Source organism: Protopterus annectens, chromosome 5.part0, assembly GCF_019279795.1.
Source record: "Protopterus annectens isolate FY-2018-M chromosome 5.part0, PAN1.0, whole genome shotgun sequence".
NCBI classification, from domain to species: domain Eukaryota; kingdom Metazoa; phylum Chordata; order Ceratodontiformes; family Protopteridae; genus Protopterus; species Protopterus annectens.
The window spans coordinates 1,393,406,944-1,393,426,117 of NC_056735.1; positions in this window are offsets into that span (position 1 = coordinate 1,393,406,944).

Consider the following 19,174-nt stretch of genomic DNA (forward strand, 5'->3'; position numbering starts at 1 on the left):
CTATTAAGCCTTTCAATCTCATCATTAATACTACTCTCTTCTTGGATATAATTCGTTATTACAGGCATATGAAAGTTAAGCACTTTGGCATTTGTTTTAGAAGACGTAAGCTTCAATACACACGCTTTTATTACAAGCAATAATAGAAAAAAATGATTAATACTGCAATCATTAAAATCAGTTTAAGTAGGCCTCCTCCCTATCCGGAGAAGAGATTGGTTAACCAAGGCCAAGTGGAGCTGTCAGCTTTTTCAGTTTCAGAAAGTTCAGAAATCTTTTTGTATAAGTTCAAGATGGCTTTCAATTTCATGCTGGTTGTCAAATAAAAGTACAGCACTCCTCTTGGATTTAAAGCACAAGTACCACCTTTAGCCGCAAGTACAAAATCCAGGGCCATTCGATTTTGGAGGACCACAGTTCTCATAGCAGTGAATTCTTTATTAACTAATTCCAGAGCAGAAAAGGTAGCATTACTACAAACTTTAAGCAAGTTCGACAGTTTTTTCAATTCCCAAAGGGTTTTGGGAACACCATATGCAGGGGAAAAGAATGCTGCAGTGATGATTACATCTCTAACATCCATGTTGCTTACCCCTTTGTCTTTCAGTAATTTGTCTCTGAAGCCAGGATGAACCAGTTTGGGTATCTGACATTTCTGATTTTTCCCGATGGTAAAGCAGTCACGTGTCATATGGCTGGGATTAAATACCCCAAGAAACAGTTCCCTGGCAACCACTTGTATGTCTTTTGACCTCAAATGAAATAGCAATCTGACAATCACAGTGATATTAATAGGGCTCAGATGGTCTCCTTTGTCCGTTAAACCTCGGAATATTTTTCTGTGAACAGTTTTTAATTCTTGGGTGAAATTGGTCGTAGCATTTGCATCTTCTAAGAAAACCTTCACAAGTGAGAAAATGGTTAAGCAAGCGGTGTCATCCCTTGTACAGTTATGAATTACTGTAGTTCGCAATTACTGTATCCTACTGACACATGTCCACGTTTTTGAAAGCACAGAGTGCCATTCTGTCATTTAAACAGTTGTAGGGCTACCCTTATTTTGTTAGGATAATGTTCTCCGAGTCATATAATAAAGAAGTCCAGGTATCCGTTATATTGAGAGGAAATGAAGTTATAGACAATCCCCCATGGACAGTAGATGTTGCAGAGCTGACCCAACAGTTGGAAACATCTAAAGATGCTGCATAAGTGATTTTTATAGCTTGGTAAGTGTTGAAAGACGGGTGCCATGCTGCTTTTTTGTGAATCAAGATGGTATCTGCTGTGACTAGGAATGGCCAGAGTAGCAAAATCAGTACAATAAGGAAGGTGATGAGAATGGCCATGCAGTAACGTTGAGGAAAGGCATGTTGCACTGGTGTAGCAGGAGGTGGGAGTGGAGATATGGAACAGAGTAACTGTTTATCATTAGTCATCATCTTGAGGTGACAGTTTTGCTTCTGGTGCGAGCTGCAGTGGGTTCAGGAACAGTGAATGGAAGAGGTTGCTGGGAATCTGATGGTTCAACTTTTTTAACGTGTGATATGTGGATCCAGACATGAGAACCTTGAAGTCTGCTGAAGAAGTGGTGAGAAGTACCAGAAATGGTCCCTTCCAACGAGGTTTGAGTGCAGTTTTTCGAGAAAATTACTTTACATAGACCCAGTCCCCAGGTAGCAACTAAGGTTGCAGAAAAAGATCTGGGGATTGCTGGGCTGCTGCAACTTGTTTGTGGTGCTGCTGTAAGACAAACAAGAGATTTTACAGTAAAGCAAAACATTAGCATCAAAATTATCAATTGCAGAAAAGGGCGTGGTGGTGTCATAGGAAGACGCATGGGGCGTCCCATAATAATTTCATGAGGGGAGAAACCCTTTGTTGGGGGAACCTGGGAGTGGATGGAAAGTAATGTTAAGGGAAGGGCTTGTACCCATGTCATTCCTGTTTGAGGTAAGTTCTGCTAACCTTTTCTTTAGTGTTTGATTTATTCGTTTAATAATGCCAGAGGCTTGAGGCCTGTATGGGCAATGAAACTTGAGCGTAATAGCGAACATAGAACATAGTGCCTGGATTAATGTGTGTAACCCTGTCAGAGTATATAGTACAGGGAACTCCGAACCTGGGGATAAAATCATAGCATATTTTTTTAGCAACTGAGATTGCATCATTTTTGATACAGGGATATGCTTGTAACCAACCAGAGAAAACAAGTCTGTACATATCTAAAATGATTACAGGGTGGTAGTTTAATAAAATCCCATTGCAAAGAGCAAAAAGGCCCCTGAGGTTTTTGGCACAGGTTGACTTTGGGCAATAGTTCCTTTTGCAATATTATGCTGTAAAAATACAGAACAAGTATTGACAAAATGGGATACAGAAGCTGAGACGGAGGGTGCAAACCTGTCCCGAAGAATCAATGTTAGAGCCTGAATTCCAGTGTGGGAGGGCAAATGGTAAGCTTTTATAATAGAAAGATGCATAGATTTGGTGCAGACAAACCTGCCATCCGGATGCTGCCTTAATAGATTGTGCATTTTTAAAGCAGCAAATCTTTTTCAAAGTCTTTCAGCTTCTGTAGCTTTATATTTTAAAGCTTTTAATACATCATGTGTAAATATAGATGTCTGCATTGATTGTTGATAAATAGGCTGCATATTATTTCCCTGAATAGCAACATGTAGCGCAGCCTGTTTGGCATCCCAATCGGCCAAGGCATTGCCTTTTGTTTCAAAAGTTATCTGATTGGTGAGCTGCACATTTTACAACAGCAATTTTCAAGGGCAAGAGTAAGGCCTTCAGTAAGGTATCGACATAATAGGCATGTTTAATTATAGTTCCAGACGAGGTCTGGTATTCACGCTCTCTCCATAATGTTTCAAAATCGTGCACAATGCCATAGGCGTAGCGAGAGTCAGTATAAATCGTAACAGTTTTTCCTTCTGCCAGTGTGCATGAATTAATGCCACAAGTTTTGCCACTTGAGCTGATGTACCTGCTGGTAGCCTACCGGTAGAAATTACTTTATGCTGGGAGTAGACTGCCCATGCTGCTGTTAGTTGGCCTAGATCACGTAGACAGGATCCATCCACGAAAAAAAACGTAATCAGGGTTAGCAGGTGGGGTATCAGCAAGATCAATCCTAGGAGGAAGCACAGAGTTAACGCACAGTCGTGGGGCTCTCCCTCTGCATCTGTTGGAATCAGAGGCTGGGTTCAGTGGTGAGCAGCGAACATGTATTGCAGGATTACTGAGCAAGTTTATTTCATGCCTAGTAAGTCTAGCTTGTGAAAGATACTGGGTTTTAGTCTTGAGAAGGAGAGCTTGCACTGCGTGAGGTACTGCTAGTACGGTCTGATGACCTAAGGTCAAAGGGCTTGCCATATCTACCAGTAAGGCTGCTGCCGCCACAGCCCTCGGGCAGGGTGGGTATCCTGCTGCTACTGGGTCTGTCTCATTCCGAACAGAAAAGAAAAAATGGTTTAGAATAATCAGGTAGGCCCAGAGCAGGTGGATTCATTAGGGTAGTTTTAATAGCTTGAAAAGCTGCTTCATGATTGTCTGACCAGGGTAGAGAGTTGGTTGTATCCTTTTTTTAATAAAGGTAAGAGTGTTCCTGAGAGCTCCAAGAAATTAGGGACCCATTGTCTACAATACCCTGCCAGTTCCAAAAATCCTCTCAGCTGGCGTTGGGTCATGGGCCTAGGGGCCCGTTGAATAGTTTTGATTTGTGAGGGAAGAACACGGTGAGAACCGACTGCAATGATGTGACCCAAATACTGAACCTCTGGTTGGCAAAATTGTAGCTTAGCCTTGTTAACTTTAAATCCTCATTGAACCAAGAACCGAAGTACCAGCAAAGAGTCGTCCAAACATGCTTGTTTGGTTGCAGATGCAATCAGTATATCATCTACATACTGAACTAAGACTGAAGTAGTTGGTAACTTAAGATCCTGTAACTGCCGAAACATTTCCCTAGAAAAAAAGCATAGGGAACTCTAGTCCAGTTTGTGTGTAAAGGCAAATAGGTACTGGATATCTACATGGATAGGTATGGAGAAAAATGCAGAAGAAATGTCTGTTACTGTAAAATACTCAGCAGCTGGGGGAATACAACTGAGTATTGTTGCAGGGTTAGGTACCACCGGAAAGGCTGGTAGGAAACAGCCTTATTGACCTGTCCTGAGTTCTTGTACGAGCCAGTAAACCTGCCTACCAGTTTTTTTTTTACAGAGAGAATGGGTGTGCTACATGGGCTGACCGTGGGCACAATAATGGACTGCTGTAGCAAAGAAGGTATTACTGGCTGAATACCTAATTCCACTTCCTTAGAAAGCTTATACTGTGGTACTGAAGGCAGCTGGGCACCAGGTTTTAGCGTGATACGAACAGGAGTAGCAGACTTGAGAAATCCGACATTATGCATAGTCCACAGGAAGGTGGGCAATGTATCTAGATGTTTTACAATTAGAGAATCCTTAGTTGTTAGAAGTTGTAGGGACGCAGAGTCACTAAGGAGGCCAAGGGCCTCATCATGAGTATCCAGGGGTACCTGTAGGAACACACCATTTTTCTTGCAAAAAATAGCCCCATTTTGCAGAGTAGATCTCTGCCTACGAGATTTTAGTGGTGCTGATGGCCCTACAAGGAAGGCATGTTCTTGTAGGGGCCTCAAAGTAACTGGAACAGGCACTGTTTCTGAGTAGTTGATAGGTACTCCAGAAACCCCTACTCCTTTAGTAATTTTACTTGATAGCGGGATGCCTGCTGCAGCGGAAGAACTTAACATGGATTTGGTAGCTCCAGTATCTATCAGAAAGGGATGTCTACCATTTTTAAGTGTTGGCGTCAGTAGCAGGCGAAACAATTGCTGTTGAAGCTGTTCAGGGAATTCCTATTGCGCTTGAGATTGATTATGGCCTTCAGGCCAGTTAGGTGGGGTCCATGCCAAATTCCACTGCTGAGAAAAAGGGTTGACCCGTTGTGGCGTCTCAGAAGCAAAAGGATTATTGTTGCTAGTAGGAGGCGGCGGGTCGGGGCAAGATAAAGGGCAGTTGCTTCTCCAATGTCCTGCCTGGCCACAATTATAACACTCAGATTGTTGCTGTGTGGTCATCAGTTGGGGCTGTGGATGTTCATCGTGCATACAGCTGCAGTAATCACAGATGGGTTTTCAGCCGTCAGGCGGTCCCTCGGTCGGCCAAATTCCAAAGTCTTGGTCCGGCGTCGGTTGTCGCTTACTCTTCTGACGTCAGTAAGGCCAGAGTATATAAGACACAGCCGACGCAATGTTCTTCAGTCTTTTTTGCCGCGCGGTGCCCGAAGCAGAAGCAGTTCGCAAGTGCCGGTCGGCCAGCTCCTGAATTTCCAAAAAAAATTGGAACCGAAGTCTTCTTTAAAGCTAAGTACCCCGTTGGGGAAACTTTTCTTGCCTCAGACCGATGTCAGAAAAAGTTAATAATTGTATTTCTTGTGGGAAGCAAATACCGCATAAGGATTTCCATTCCCGTTGCATACCTTGTTTGGGCCCAGACCACGACGTCTCGGGCTGTCGCTTTTGCGCTACCTTCAATAAACGCACTATCAAGCGTCGGGCGGAGTTCACCCAACACTACTTTGGTAAAGCTTTTGATTATAAGATGTCGTCAGACACTCCGAGTACTGTTTTGTCCAAAAAACGCAAGGAAAAGGACCGACACTACGCCAAAACAGGCTACACGTGGTCCGGTTCTCAGCGAGACGCCTTTGCAGTCCCTGACTACCGACAACACTCCTTTGGCGGTGTTCTCTGTACCCGAGACCGCTGGGTCCTCGGTCCTTTCCCAGACTACAACCGAAGCCCCTGCTAATGTCGAGCCTACTAATGTGGACAGGTCCACCTCCACCCATGGTGTATTTAGGCCCTCATCTTCTTTCTCAATAAAGGCTTTTACTAAATCCAAAGCAGCCAGGCATCCCACGAGGCCTGTTGCACTGGGCCCATCTCCTGGACCCATGCCTAAGAAACAGATGCTTAAAATGGCTGAGGATTTAATTACTCTTATCAGAGGTTCTCAGCCCCCTCCTGACAAGAGACCTAGAGTGGAGGAAGAATCTCCCTCTTCTGATCAGGGATCCATTTTATCAGAACATTCTGATGCAGAGGAACACTTACTCCCCTTTTGAGGATTCGGATGCAGAACAGTCCATTCCTTCTGTATCCCCTCCTGAGGATTTTTCTTTTGGGGAAACCTTGCACACTTTGAGGGAACACTTCCATTGGGAAGGCCAAGACTTTTCAGATTCCAAGAAAAGACTTGGGGAATTTCTTTGGTTACCTCAGCACAGACCTCTGGCTATACCCCCTGTTTTGGATGTACTGGATGATGTCTATTTGGAGGCTTGCCTTAACCCTGATTCTCTGCCTCCTGCACCAGTAAAACCTGATAGGTATTACAGAGTACCCAGCTCTCACCAATTTCTCTACAAAGGCCATAATGCTGACCCTGAAACCATTTCACAAGGCCCCAAGGGATTAAATGCCTCCACTGCCAAGAATCCACTCCCTGCAGAAAGGGAATCCAGATCTCTAGAAAGGTGGGGTAAAAAGGTATATACCTCTGCCACCCTAGCCATGAGGGCCTTAAACTGTCAGTTTCATATGATTAAATATCAACAGTACCTGTTATCACAATTAAGGAACAAAATGTCTCAACCTGAACAACCAGATTTAAGAGTTACAGGATATGATGCATAGTGCGGAGCAAGTGGGTAAGCACACCTTACAATGTGGTTGTGATGCCCTAGAGTCTTCCAGTAGAGTGGCTGCCACAGGATCAGTCATTTGCAGGCATGCCTGGCTTAGGGAACAAAATTTACCTGATCATGTGAAAGCTAAACTTCTTGATGCTCCTTTACAAAAGGATGTATTATTTGGTACTAATGCTGAGGACATACTACAGAAAATGGAAGAAAAAGCCAAATCTATGCAAACTGTCAAGGCTTTCTTACAGGTCCAACCACCACGATGTTCTTCATCTCACATTGCTGCAGTCCTTACACTTGGGTAGTCCGCTGTCCTCGGTCGGCCCGAATATCAAAGTATAAGGCTGACGTCGGTCAAGGCGCATTTGACTGACATCAGGACGTCAGGGTACAAATGCGCATGACCGACGTCATATCCTCAGTCTTTTTTGCCGCATGGTCCGATGCAGAAGCAGCGTTGCAAGTGCCGGTTGGCGTTCTGAAATTGTTCGATTTCGGAGTTTCAGACCAAGTCAAAGTTGGCTAAGTACCCCGTTGGGGAATATTTTAGTTTTTTCTTGCCTCAGTGGTTTACCGGATGTCAGAAAAAGTGAATAATTGTCTTTCTTGTGGGAAACAGATACCGCATAGAGACTTCCATACTTTGTGTATTCCTTGTTTAGGGCCTGAGCACGACGTTGTTGGGTGTCGCTCTTGTGCTAGATTCAATAAGCGCACTATAAAGAGAAGATTAGATTGTGCCAGGTTAGTCTTCGGGAAGTGGTGCAATTATAAAATGCCGTTGGATGCTCCGACGCCCGCTTCTTCAAAGAAGCGCAAGGACAAAGCAGTTAAGCCTAGGCTAGAAGAACCGTCCGTACCGGACGCCGGTTCTTTAGAGGTGTCGGTGGAGCCGGTGGTTCCACCGGAGGTTTCTTTGGGATCCCAGGGAGAGACTTTGTTATTGCAGGATGTGGCCTCTCAGGAGGCAGGTCAGGCTGATGGGGCTTCTCAGGTTACTATACTCCCCTCCCTGCCTAGGGTGGTTAGGCCCTCTCCTTCTGTTTCCAAGGCTTCTCCCAGAGGAAGGCCAGGTTTAGCTTCAGCTGGTGTCACCCCTAGTTCTTCAGGAACTGTGCCCAAGAAGCATATGCTTAAAATGGCAGAAGATTTGATTACTTTGATTAGGGGTTCTTTGCCCCCTCCTGATAAGAGACCTAGGGTGGAGCCTGAGCTAGGGAGTTTTGAGCAGGCTTCGGATGTTTCAGAGTCTTCGGCTGAAGACTTGCAGGAGTACTCTCCTTATTCTGATTCTGATGTGGATGATTCTGCTCCTTCTGCTTCTCCTCCTGAGGATTTTTCTTTTTCAGAAACTCTTCATTCCATGAGGGAGCATTTTAAGTGGGAAGGTCAGGACTTCTCTGATTCCAGGAAAAGGCTTAGGGAATTTCTGTTTTACCCCAGCATAGGCCTTTGGCTATACCTCCTGTTTTGGATGTAGTGGAAGATGTTTTACAGAGGCTTCTCTTAATCCTGATTCTTTGCCTCCTGCTCCTGTTAAACCGGATAGGTATTACAGGGTGCCTGAAGCTCATAAGTATCTTTTAAGAGTCCTAGGGCAGACCCAGAAACTGTTAGCCAGGGGCCTAAAGGTGTTAAGGCTTCTGTTGTCAAGAATCCGGTTCCTGCAGATAAAGAGGCCAGGGCCTTGGATAGATGGGGAAAGAAAGTTTATACTTCTTCCACTCTAGCTATGAGGGCTTTGAATTGCCAGTTTCACATGTTGAAATACCAAAACTATCTCCTTTCACAATTGAAGTCTAAGGTTGATGCTCTGGCGGAAGGTATTGATTGTAAAGAGTTGCAAGATTTAGTGCATGTTTCTGAACAGGTGGGTAAGCATTCTTTGCAATGTGGTTTTGATGCTGTACAGGCCTCGTCTAGGGTGGCTGCCACTGGGTCAGTTCTTCGCAGGCACGCCTGGCTGAGGGATCAAAATTTATCTGACCATGTTAAAACAAGGATTTTAGATGCTCCTTTACAATCTGATATGTTGTTTGGTTCTCCTGTTGAGGCAGTTTTAAAGAAAATGGAAGACAAGGCTAAGTCCATGCAGACTGTTAAAGATTTTTTGCAGGTTCAACCTCCAAAGTTTAGTAGAAATTGGCCTACTAAGGGGTGGACGTATCCTTCTTATGATTCCCAGTCTAGGGGTAGATCTAGACGTGGTAGGGGTAGAGCTCAGGGCTCTTTCAGGCCTAGAACAGGGAGTTCTCCTGCACAGTCTTCAGGTGAGGGCAGGGGTCAGTCCTTTCGTAAACAGACCCAATGACCTACCTTTTCAGCTGCCAGAGCCTTCTCGTCTGGCAGCACCTTTGGGAGGAAGGTTGGCACTTTTCAAAGAAAATTGGAGTTTAATTACCCAAGACAGATGGGTATTGGATATCATACTGAAAAGATGTCCCCTGCGCGTAAGGAGTTGCACGGCAACAGGAAGTATCAAATAAAAGAAATAAGCCAGCAACTGGTGGACAGTACGATATGGTAGTTTATTAATAAGCTACCAGAAGTGCATAAAGCTCACAGACATACCGGTTTCGGCCCAAATTCAATATGGCCTTCTTCAGTGTATAGATTTAGAGTCCACTATGCAGTTCTTTAAATACACATCAGAAAAAACTGATTGGTTGAATACAAATATAAAATACCAAGCTCATTAATATTAATCAATTGTAAATATACATACAAAATCAGATACAGAAGTATGTCAATCAAATAAAGCATGTCAAAATGTCATATCAAAACTGAGTAAGTTAGATATATAATGTATGTAATATGATATAATATAATATGTTAGATCAGATATATTTATAAATATTCATTCAAACCTGGACTAAATAGTGCACCAAGTTTGGTAATCCATTTCTTTTCTTTCATGTCAAGTTTTCTATGCCAACCACATTTGTTGGTTCTGTCACCAATAATTTTATCAATAACTGTGAAATGAAATTTGGCCGTATTATGTACAAGTGTGTGTTTGTACAATGCGTTGGATGATTTTTTACATCTAATGTCACTCAAATGTTCGGACACCCTTAGTTTAACTGATCGAGAGGTTTGCCCAACATAAAATGAGTGACAGGTACAGCTTGCCATATAGATGGCCCAATCAGTATTACAATTGGCAAAGAATTGAATATCAAGACTTTGCTACTGTTTCTGCTTGTAAATTCTTTGGTTTTTATCATATATTTACAATTCACACAGTGACCACAAGGAAAAGAGCCAATGAGTTTATCACCCAAGATAGTTGTTTGATAAGCCTGTGTTAAGGAGGATTCAAAATGATGCTTGTAATGATTAAAGTACCCTGCCAAGTTCTTTCCTTCTGAAAGGAGAATGAACATTTGTTGGGAATGATTGTCTTAATTTTGGCATCTGCATCTAGTATGTTCCAATTGTCCCTTATAATTTGAGTGAAATTCTTAGTGTTTCTTCCATATGTGGTTGTAAATCGCACTGTGTTGGTCTTGACTGGTTTCTTTTTATATTTCAAAAGGTCTGATCTGTTTAAACCTGAAGCATGCCTATGTGCCATTGTAACATATCCTGATTTATAACCCCTATCCTGAAATCTATTACACAAATCCTGAGCATGGTGACCAAAACTGATATTATCAGAACAATTGCGTCTGATTCTAATAAATTGAGACTTTGGAATATTTCTGGCGATATGTTTTGGATGAAAGCTGGAGGCATGGAGTATAGTATTGTATTGGGGGAATTTTCTAAATACTTCTGTTTTTAAAGTATTATCCATGTTTCTTGTGATCAAGACATCCAGAAATGTTATAGATTTTTGATCATGTGTAATGGTAAATTGTATTCCCCACTTATTATCATTCAAATAATCCATAAATTCTTCAAGAGATGAAACATCTGATCTCCATACCATCCAGCAATCATCCAAATATCTTCGCCAGATGTCAATGTCAGGTAAAAACCAATTATGAGTGTCATCATATATCATAATTTCTTCGATATAAGCCATGAATAGATCAGCATAAATGGGGGCAAAGGAGGCCCCCATTGCTGTTCCTCTGATCTGCAAAAAGCATTCATCATTATAGAAAAAGACATTTTTGGTCAACACATGCTCAGTTAGGTTCAATAATAGAGTATTGAATCCTGGTTGGTACATGTTTGATCGGTGAAGCCAGAATTCAATAGCATCTAGTCCAGCCCAATGTGGAATATTGGTGTATAAAGAGCATACATCTAATGTACAAAGTATCCAATCTGAATCTAACTGCATGTCATTGACAATGCCCAGGAATTCAGTAGTATCCTGTATTCTTGACCTTACTAGTTTTAGTAAAGGTTTCAAATGCATGGTTAGAAAATCAGATAACGGCTCAGTCAAAGCACCCATACCCGATACAATGGGCCTCCCAGGTGGATGCAAAAGGTCTTTGTGTATTTTTGGTAAAAAATAGATGTATGGTTTAATGGGGTCAGAGATTGTTAAATGGTTTAATGTTTTCATTGATATAATATCATTATCATAAGCAAAATGTAAGAAATCATCTATTTCTTGTTTAAATACAGGAGTAGGGTCCAGTGGCATTTTTGTATAATATCGCACATCATCTAATTGTTTATGTGCTTCCATATCATACTGAATCCAATCTAACACCACCACTGCCCCTCCCTTGTCTGCATTGATAATGACCAGATCCTTATTCTTTACTAGTTGTTCCAAACAAGACCTTTCAGCATCAGTAATGTTATTAGCCATTGGTAAACAGTGATTGTACTGCAAATGTAATTCATGAAGTACACTATAAGAATAAGTTCACAGTTGGATGCATAGGTGGTGTAAACAGTGAAACATGATATTTAAATGACTCTGTCTGTGACTGTTCAACATCTTTGCTATCCTGAAAAAATAATTTCAGATTGATTAGTCTACAAAATGAAAATAGATCTTGTGTGAAATTGTCCTCAGACACAAAAAAGCCTGGAATGAAAGATAACCCTTTATTTAACAATGAAATTTGGCCATCTGTGAGTACAGTATTTGAGATATTGTATACATTATTTATTTGTTGGTCAGTATTTCCATCAGATTTTGTAAACTGGTAATTTTTCTTGTGCTTCCTCCCTCCCCTCCTCCCTCCATGTGCCCTAAAGGGGATATATAGTTTTTCCTTTTGGGGGTGGGGGAATCTATGGTGGACTGTGTCTCCGTATCTGTGACTGAGGAGTTGTCATAGTCGGTTGATTCATTATTACTGCCTCGTCCCTTAAGTATGGAACGCGGACGTTTCCTTTTGGATTAGGTGTATATTTATTTTTATTTGGTCCCTCCTGAAATCTGACGTGTCTTACATTTTTGAAAGGTTGGCCCTTCTCATAGTCAGAAATGTCACGTAAAAATTTTTTGACCTTTCTTTCCTTCAAAATGTTATCAAAGTTTAATAATTCAATACTAAGTTTTGATAGTAAATCTGGAAAGTAGGGTTCCTGTTGGTAACTATTACATTCCTCAATACATTTTAACACTTGACTGGTTTCTTTATCAATAATTCTAGTGTAATAATCTGATAGTGAGCTTACAAACTTCATGGAGCATTCCTGCTGAATGGAAGACCATTCACTAGTGAGACTATCATCTGGGTCTGCCACCAGTGGTTGAATTTTAACTCTGAGACCCCTTGGGCAAATGCCTTTGGTCAAATAAGCTTTTAGTAGTTTGTGATGCCAAACACAGGATCTTAGATTTTTCATATTTTTATTAAGATCAGCAAAATGTTTTTCACATTTTTGTTTTGGATTTAAAGAATTAGTATTTTCAGAGTTCACCAAATTCTTGCCAATACCAATTGGTGCAAGATCATCCTTGTCTGCTGATAAATCTAAAAGTATTTTGTTAAGATCCATAATAATTCCTCTGATTCAAAAATATATATATAACCACGTCCTGTATATATTTCTAATGATAGTATGACAATAATGGCAATGTATTAGAAGTGCTGATTGCACCTATAACCACGTCATATACAGAACAATAATGGTATTTAAATTATAAAAAATGAAAGGAATTATATCAAATGTTTGGCACACAAATCCTAAGCATAAAAAATGTTTAAATTATTAGTTTAGTGGTCACAAAGGTTAAGAAGTTTGTTAAGCCCATATATATGTCCTATAATATAACTAAATGTAAAAATATTATAGATGTTCTATTCTTGAATGCACATGAAAATTGGTGTCAACCGAAAATGACAACTACTAAGTTAGCAATTCAAAATGTATTTTGATAGAACAATGTAATCTATGACTTTGGTAATCTTGAGGAGCCACAATACATAAAAGTTGAAGGCCCTGATTTCAATTTAACTAGGACAAGTGTTCCAAAATTATGTATGTCCTGAAAAAATCTACAATAAAGGCATCCACTTTAGATGGAAATACATAGACCTAAAGTACAAGAAGGTTACTTATTATTCATTCAATATAGGCAGTATTTATTTCAAAAGTTATTACCGATACTTTAAAAAATGTACCGATGATGAATTATAATACTACAGTTATGTAAAGAATGAATAAATAATCTATACTAAATAAATTCCTGTTGTTTGTTAAATTTTTCAAGGGGCCTGCATACATCAGGTGGTGAGTCGGTATCTTTCTGCATCAAACATTCTATCCATGGTGCGAAATTGGTTTATATAAAAGAAAAGAACGACTCAAAACTTTTTTTCATGACTGTTTGTGCTTGGGGTAACGGTCGCATTGTATATTGAGACTGTAATGTTCTCAGCAAGATAATTAATTGCGACGAGTACTCTCAATCTCAAGCACATTCATTTTCACTTTTACAAAGCGACGAGTGTTGATCTCACTTATTTTGTGACTGTTTTTTTGTCTTTAACATATGTGTAACAGTTTATGTTTATTCTGGATAATTTTTAATAGATTGGGTTGTGTCTTATACAACAGTGAATGTTTATGCAAAACCTCAGGGAATTGTGATTCATATTAGACTTTTGATTTTGGACTGTTAACAGACATTACATTACTTGTAACATGAACAGTTTATAACAGTCATTAAGCATATTATATTTTTCTTTTTTGCCTTGGGTGACATCAAAAGAACTAAGCTAATACAGGCAGGAGTTTCATAATAGATAAAGGAGTATATTGTTCCAAATATTTAGGTGTTGATACAAACTCTTTTCCCTCTTTTTGAAATTATGGTTCATGTTTAAGTAAAATAAGCATTTATTATAATCCATTCTTATATTCCTATGATGTCAGTATTGAGATAAAACAACAAATTAAGCCATATCATTAAAACACAGAATAGTTTTCCTCAAATATTATCTGTGCATTCATGGTTAATTAAATGGGCTTGAATTATTTGGAATTCAGCCATATAAAGGATTTTTTGAAGTTAAATGTTGGTATGAGTGCATTACAATACTGACAACTGATATACTTGTTTTTGATTGTTACATTTAACAAACAACAGGAATTTATTTAGTATAGATTATTTATTCATTCTTTACATAACTGTAGTATAATTCATAATCGGTACATTTTTTAAAGTATCGGTAATAACTTTTGAAATAAATACTGCCTATATTGAATGAATAATAAGTAACCTTCTTGTACTTTAGGTCTATGTATTTCCATCTAAAGTGGATGCCTTTATTGTAGATTTTTTCAGGACATACATAATTTTGGAACACTTGTCCTAGTTAAATTGAAATCAGGGCCTTCAACTTTTATGTATTGTGGCTCCTCAAGATTACCAAAGTCATAGATTACATTGTTCTATCAAAATACATTTTGAATTGCTAACTTAGTAGTTGTCATTTTCGGTTGACACCAATTTTCATGTGCATTCAAGAATAGAACATCTATAATATTTTTACATTTAGTTATATTATAGGACATATATATGGGCTTAACAAACTTCTTAACCTTTGTGACCACTAAACTAATAATTTAAACATTTTTTATGCTTAGGATTTGTGTGCCAAACATTTGATATAATTCCTTTCATTTTTTATAATTTAAATACCATTATTGTTCTGTATATGACGTGGTTATAGGTGCAATCAGCACTTCTAATACATTGCCATTATTGTCATACTATCATTAGAAATATATACAGGACGTGGTTATATATATATTTTTGAATCAGAGGAATTATTATGGATCTTAACAAAATACTTTTAGATTTATCAGCAGACAAGGATGATCTTGCACCATTTGGTATTGGCAAGAATTTGGTGAACTCTGAAAATACTAATTCTTTAAATCCAAAACAAAAATGTGAAAAACATTTTGCTGATCTTAATAAAAATATGAAAAATCTAAGATCCTGTGTTTGGCATCACAAACTACTAAAAGCTTATTTGACCAAAGGCATTTGCCCAAGGGGTCTCAGAGTTAAAATTCAACCACTGGTGGCAGACCCAGATGATAGTCTCACTAGTGAATGGTCTTCCATTCAGCAGGAATGCTCCATGAAGTTTGTAAGCTCACTATCAGATTATTACACTAGAATTATTGATAAAGAAACTAGTCAAGTGTTAAAATGTATTGAGGAATGCAATAGTTACCAACAGGAACCCTACTTTCCAGATTTACTATCAAAACTTAGTATTGAATTATTAAACTTTGATAACATTTTGAAGGAAAGAAAGGTCAAAAAATTTTTACGTGACATTTCTGACTATGAGAAGGGCCAACCTTTCAAAAATGTAAGACACGTCAGATTTCAGGAGGGACCAAATAAAAATAAATATACACCTAATCCAAAAAGGAAACGTCCGCGTTCCATACTTAAGGGACGAGGCAGTAATAATGAATCAACCGACTATGACAACTCCTCAGGCACAGATACGGAGACACAGTCCACCATAGATTCCCCCACCCCCAAAAGGAAAAACTATATATCCCCTTTAGGGCACATGGAGGGAGGAGGGGAGGGAGGAAGCACAAGAAAAATTACCAGTTTACAAAATCTGATGGAAATACTGACCAACAAATAAATAATGTATACAATATTTCAAATACTGTACTCACAGATGGCCAAATTTCATTGTTAAATAAAGGGTTATCTTTCATTCCAGGCTTTTTTGTGTCTGAGGACAATTTCACACAAGATCTATTTTCATTTTGTAGACTAATCAATCTGAAATTATTTTTTCAGGATAGCAAAGATGTTGAACAGTCACAGACAGAGTCATTTAAATATCATGCTTCACTGTTTACACCACCTATGCATCCAACTGTGAACTTATTCTTACATAGTGTACTTCATGAATTACATTTGCAGTACAATCACTGTTTACCAATGGCTAATAACATTACTGATGCTGAAAGGTCTTGTTTGGAACAACTAGTAAAGAATAAGGATCTGGTCATTATCAATGCAGACAAGGGAGGGGCAGTGGTGGTGTTAGATTGGATTCAGTATGATATGGAAGCACATAAACAATTAGATGATGTGCGATATTATACAAAAATGCCACTGGACCCTACTCCTGTATTTAAACAAGAAATAGATGATTTCTTACATTTTGCTTATGATAATGATATTATATCAATGAAAACATTAAACCATTTAACAATCTCTGACCCCATTAAACCATATATCTATTTTTTACCAAAAATACACAAAGACCTTTTGCATCCACCTGGGAGGCCCATTGTATCGGGTATGGGTGCTTTGACTGAGCCGTTATCTGATTTTCTAACCATGCATTTGAAACCTTTACTAAAACTAGTAAGGTCAAGAATACAGGATACTACTGAATTCCTGGGCATTGTCAATGACATGCAGTTAGATTCAGATTGGATACTTTGCACATTAGATGTATGCTCTTTATACACCAATATTCCACATTGGGCTGGACTAGATGCTGTTTGAACGGTGAAGCCAGATTTCAATATGTACCAACCAGGATTCAATACTCTATTATTGAACCTAACTGAGCATGTGTTGACCAAAAATGTCTTTTTCTATAATGATGAATGATTTTTGCAGATCAGAGGAACAGCAATGGGGGCCTCCTTTGCCCCCATTTATGCTGATCTATTCATGGCTTATATCGAAGAAATTATGATATATGATGACACTCATAATTGGTTTTTACCTGACATTGACATCTGGCGAAGATATTTGGATGATTGCTGGATGGTATGGAGATCAGATGTTTCATCTCTTGAAGAATTTATGGATTATTTGAATGATAATAAGTGGGGAATACAATTTACCATTACACATGATCAAAAATCTATAACATTTCTGGATATCTTGATCACAAGAAACATGGATAATACTTTAAAAACAGAAGTATTTAGAAAATTCCCCCAATACAATACTATACTCCATGCCTCCAGCTTTCATCCAAAACATATCGCCAGAAATATTCCAACGTCTCAATTTATTAGAATCAGACACAATTGTTCTGATAATATCAGTTTTGGTCACCATGCTCAGGATTTGTGTAATAGATTTCAGGATAGGGGTTATAAATCAGGATATGTTACAATGGCACATAGGCATGCTTCAGGTTTAAACAGATCAGACCTTTTGAAATATAAAAAGAAACCAGTCAAGACCAACACAGTGCGATTTACAACCACATATGGAAGAAACACTAAGAATTTCACTCAAATTATAAGGGACAATTGGAACATACTAGATGCAGATGCCAAAATTAAGACAATCATTCCCAACAAATGTTCATTCTCCTTTCGTAAAGGAAAGAACTTGGCAGGGTACTTTAATCATTACAAGCATCATTTTGAATCCTCCTTAACACAGGCTTATCAAACAACTATCTTGGGTGATAAACTCATTGGCTCTTTTCCTTGTGGTCACTGTGTGAATTGTAAATATATGATAAAAACCAAAGAATTTACAAGCAGAAACAGTAGCAAAGTCTTCGATATTCAATTCTTTGCCAATTGTAATACTGATTGGGCCATCTATATGGCAAGCTGTACCTGTCACTCATTTTATGTTGGGCAAACCTCTCGATCAGTTAAACTAAGGGTGTCCGAACATTTGAGTGACATTAGATGTAAAAAATCATCCAACGCATTGTACAAACACACACTTGTACATAATACGGCCAAATTTCATTTCACAGTTATTGATAAAATTATTGGTGACAGAACCAACAAATGTGGTTGGCATAGAAAACTTGACATGAAAGAAAAGAAATGGATTACCAAACTTGGTGCACTATTTAGTCCAGGTTTGAATGAATATTTATAAATATATCTGATCTAACATATTATATTATATCATATTACATACATTATATATCTAACTTACTCAGTTTTGATATGACATTTTGATATGCTTTATTTGATTGACATACTTCTGTATCTGATTTTGTATGTATATTTACAATTGATTAATATTAATGAGCTTGGTATTTTATATTTGTATTCAACCAATCAGTTTTTTCTGATGTGTATTTAAAGAACTGCATAGTGGACTCTAAATCTATACACTGAAGAAGGCCATATTGAATTTGGGCCGAAACCGGTATGTCTGTGAGCTTTATGCACTTCTGGTAGCTTATTAATAAATTACCATATCGTACTGTCCACCAGTTGCTGGCTTATTTCTTTTATTTTATTGGATATCATACACCACGGTTACAGGTTTTATTTCCATACCTTGCCTCCTTTCAAAGGCATGCCAGACGTTCCTCCTCAACAAAGAATAGAGGCTCACAAGCAAATTTCTCTGTTACTCCAAATAGGGGCCATACAGCCGGTCCCTATGCCAGAAGTGGGCCTAGGATTTTATTCTCGCCTTTTCCTAGTACCAAAGAAGGGGAACACGTGGAGACCAATTTTGGATTTATCTATCCTCAACACTTATCTGGACATTCCCAAGTTCAAAATGTTGACGTTACAGCAGCTTTTACCTCTGCTGGGCAAAGATCATTGGATGGTAACTTTGGATCTCAAGGAGGCTTACCTTCATGTTCCTATCAGGCTAAGTTGCAGGAAGTATCTGCGTTTTCGAGCTGGGACTTCTCACTATCAGTTCTCTGCATTGCCCTTTGGCTTATCTACTGTGCCCAGAGTGTTCACGAAAGTTCTGGCTCCAGTGATAGCTTTCTTCAGGCTAAAAGGAATATACAGATCTATCCTTATTTGGACGATTGCCTGATTCTGGCTCAAGGAAGGGACGAGCTTCTTCATCATTTGGAATATGTGATAGCAGTGCTAAGATGCCTGGGGTATTCTGTGAACGAAATAAAGTCCAGTCTAGTACCCTCTCAGGACATGTGCTTTCTGGGTGTAAGACTGAATACAGCATCCCAGATGGCCTTTTTGACCCCGGACAAACAAGAGAATCTTTCCCTTTACTTCCATCAACTATCTCATCAGTCCGGGCTGACTGCAA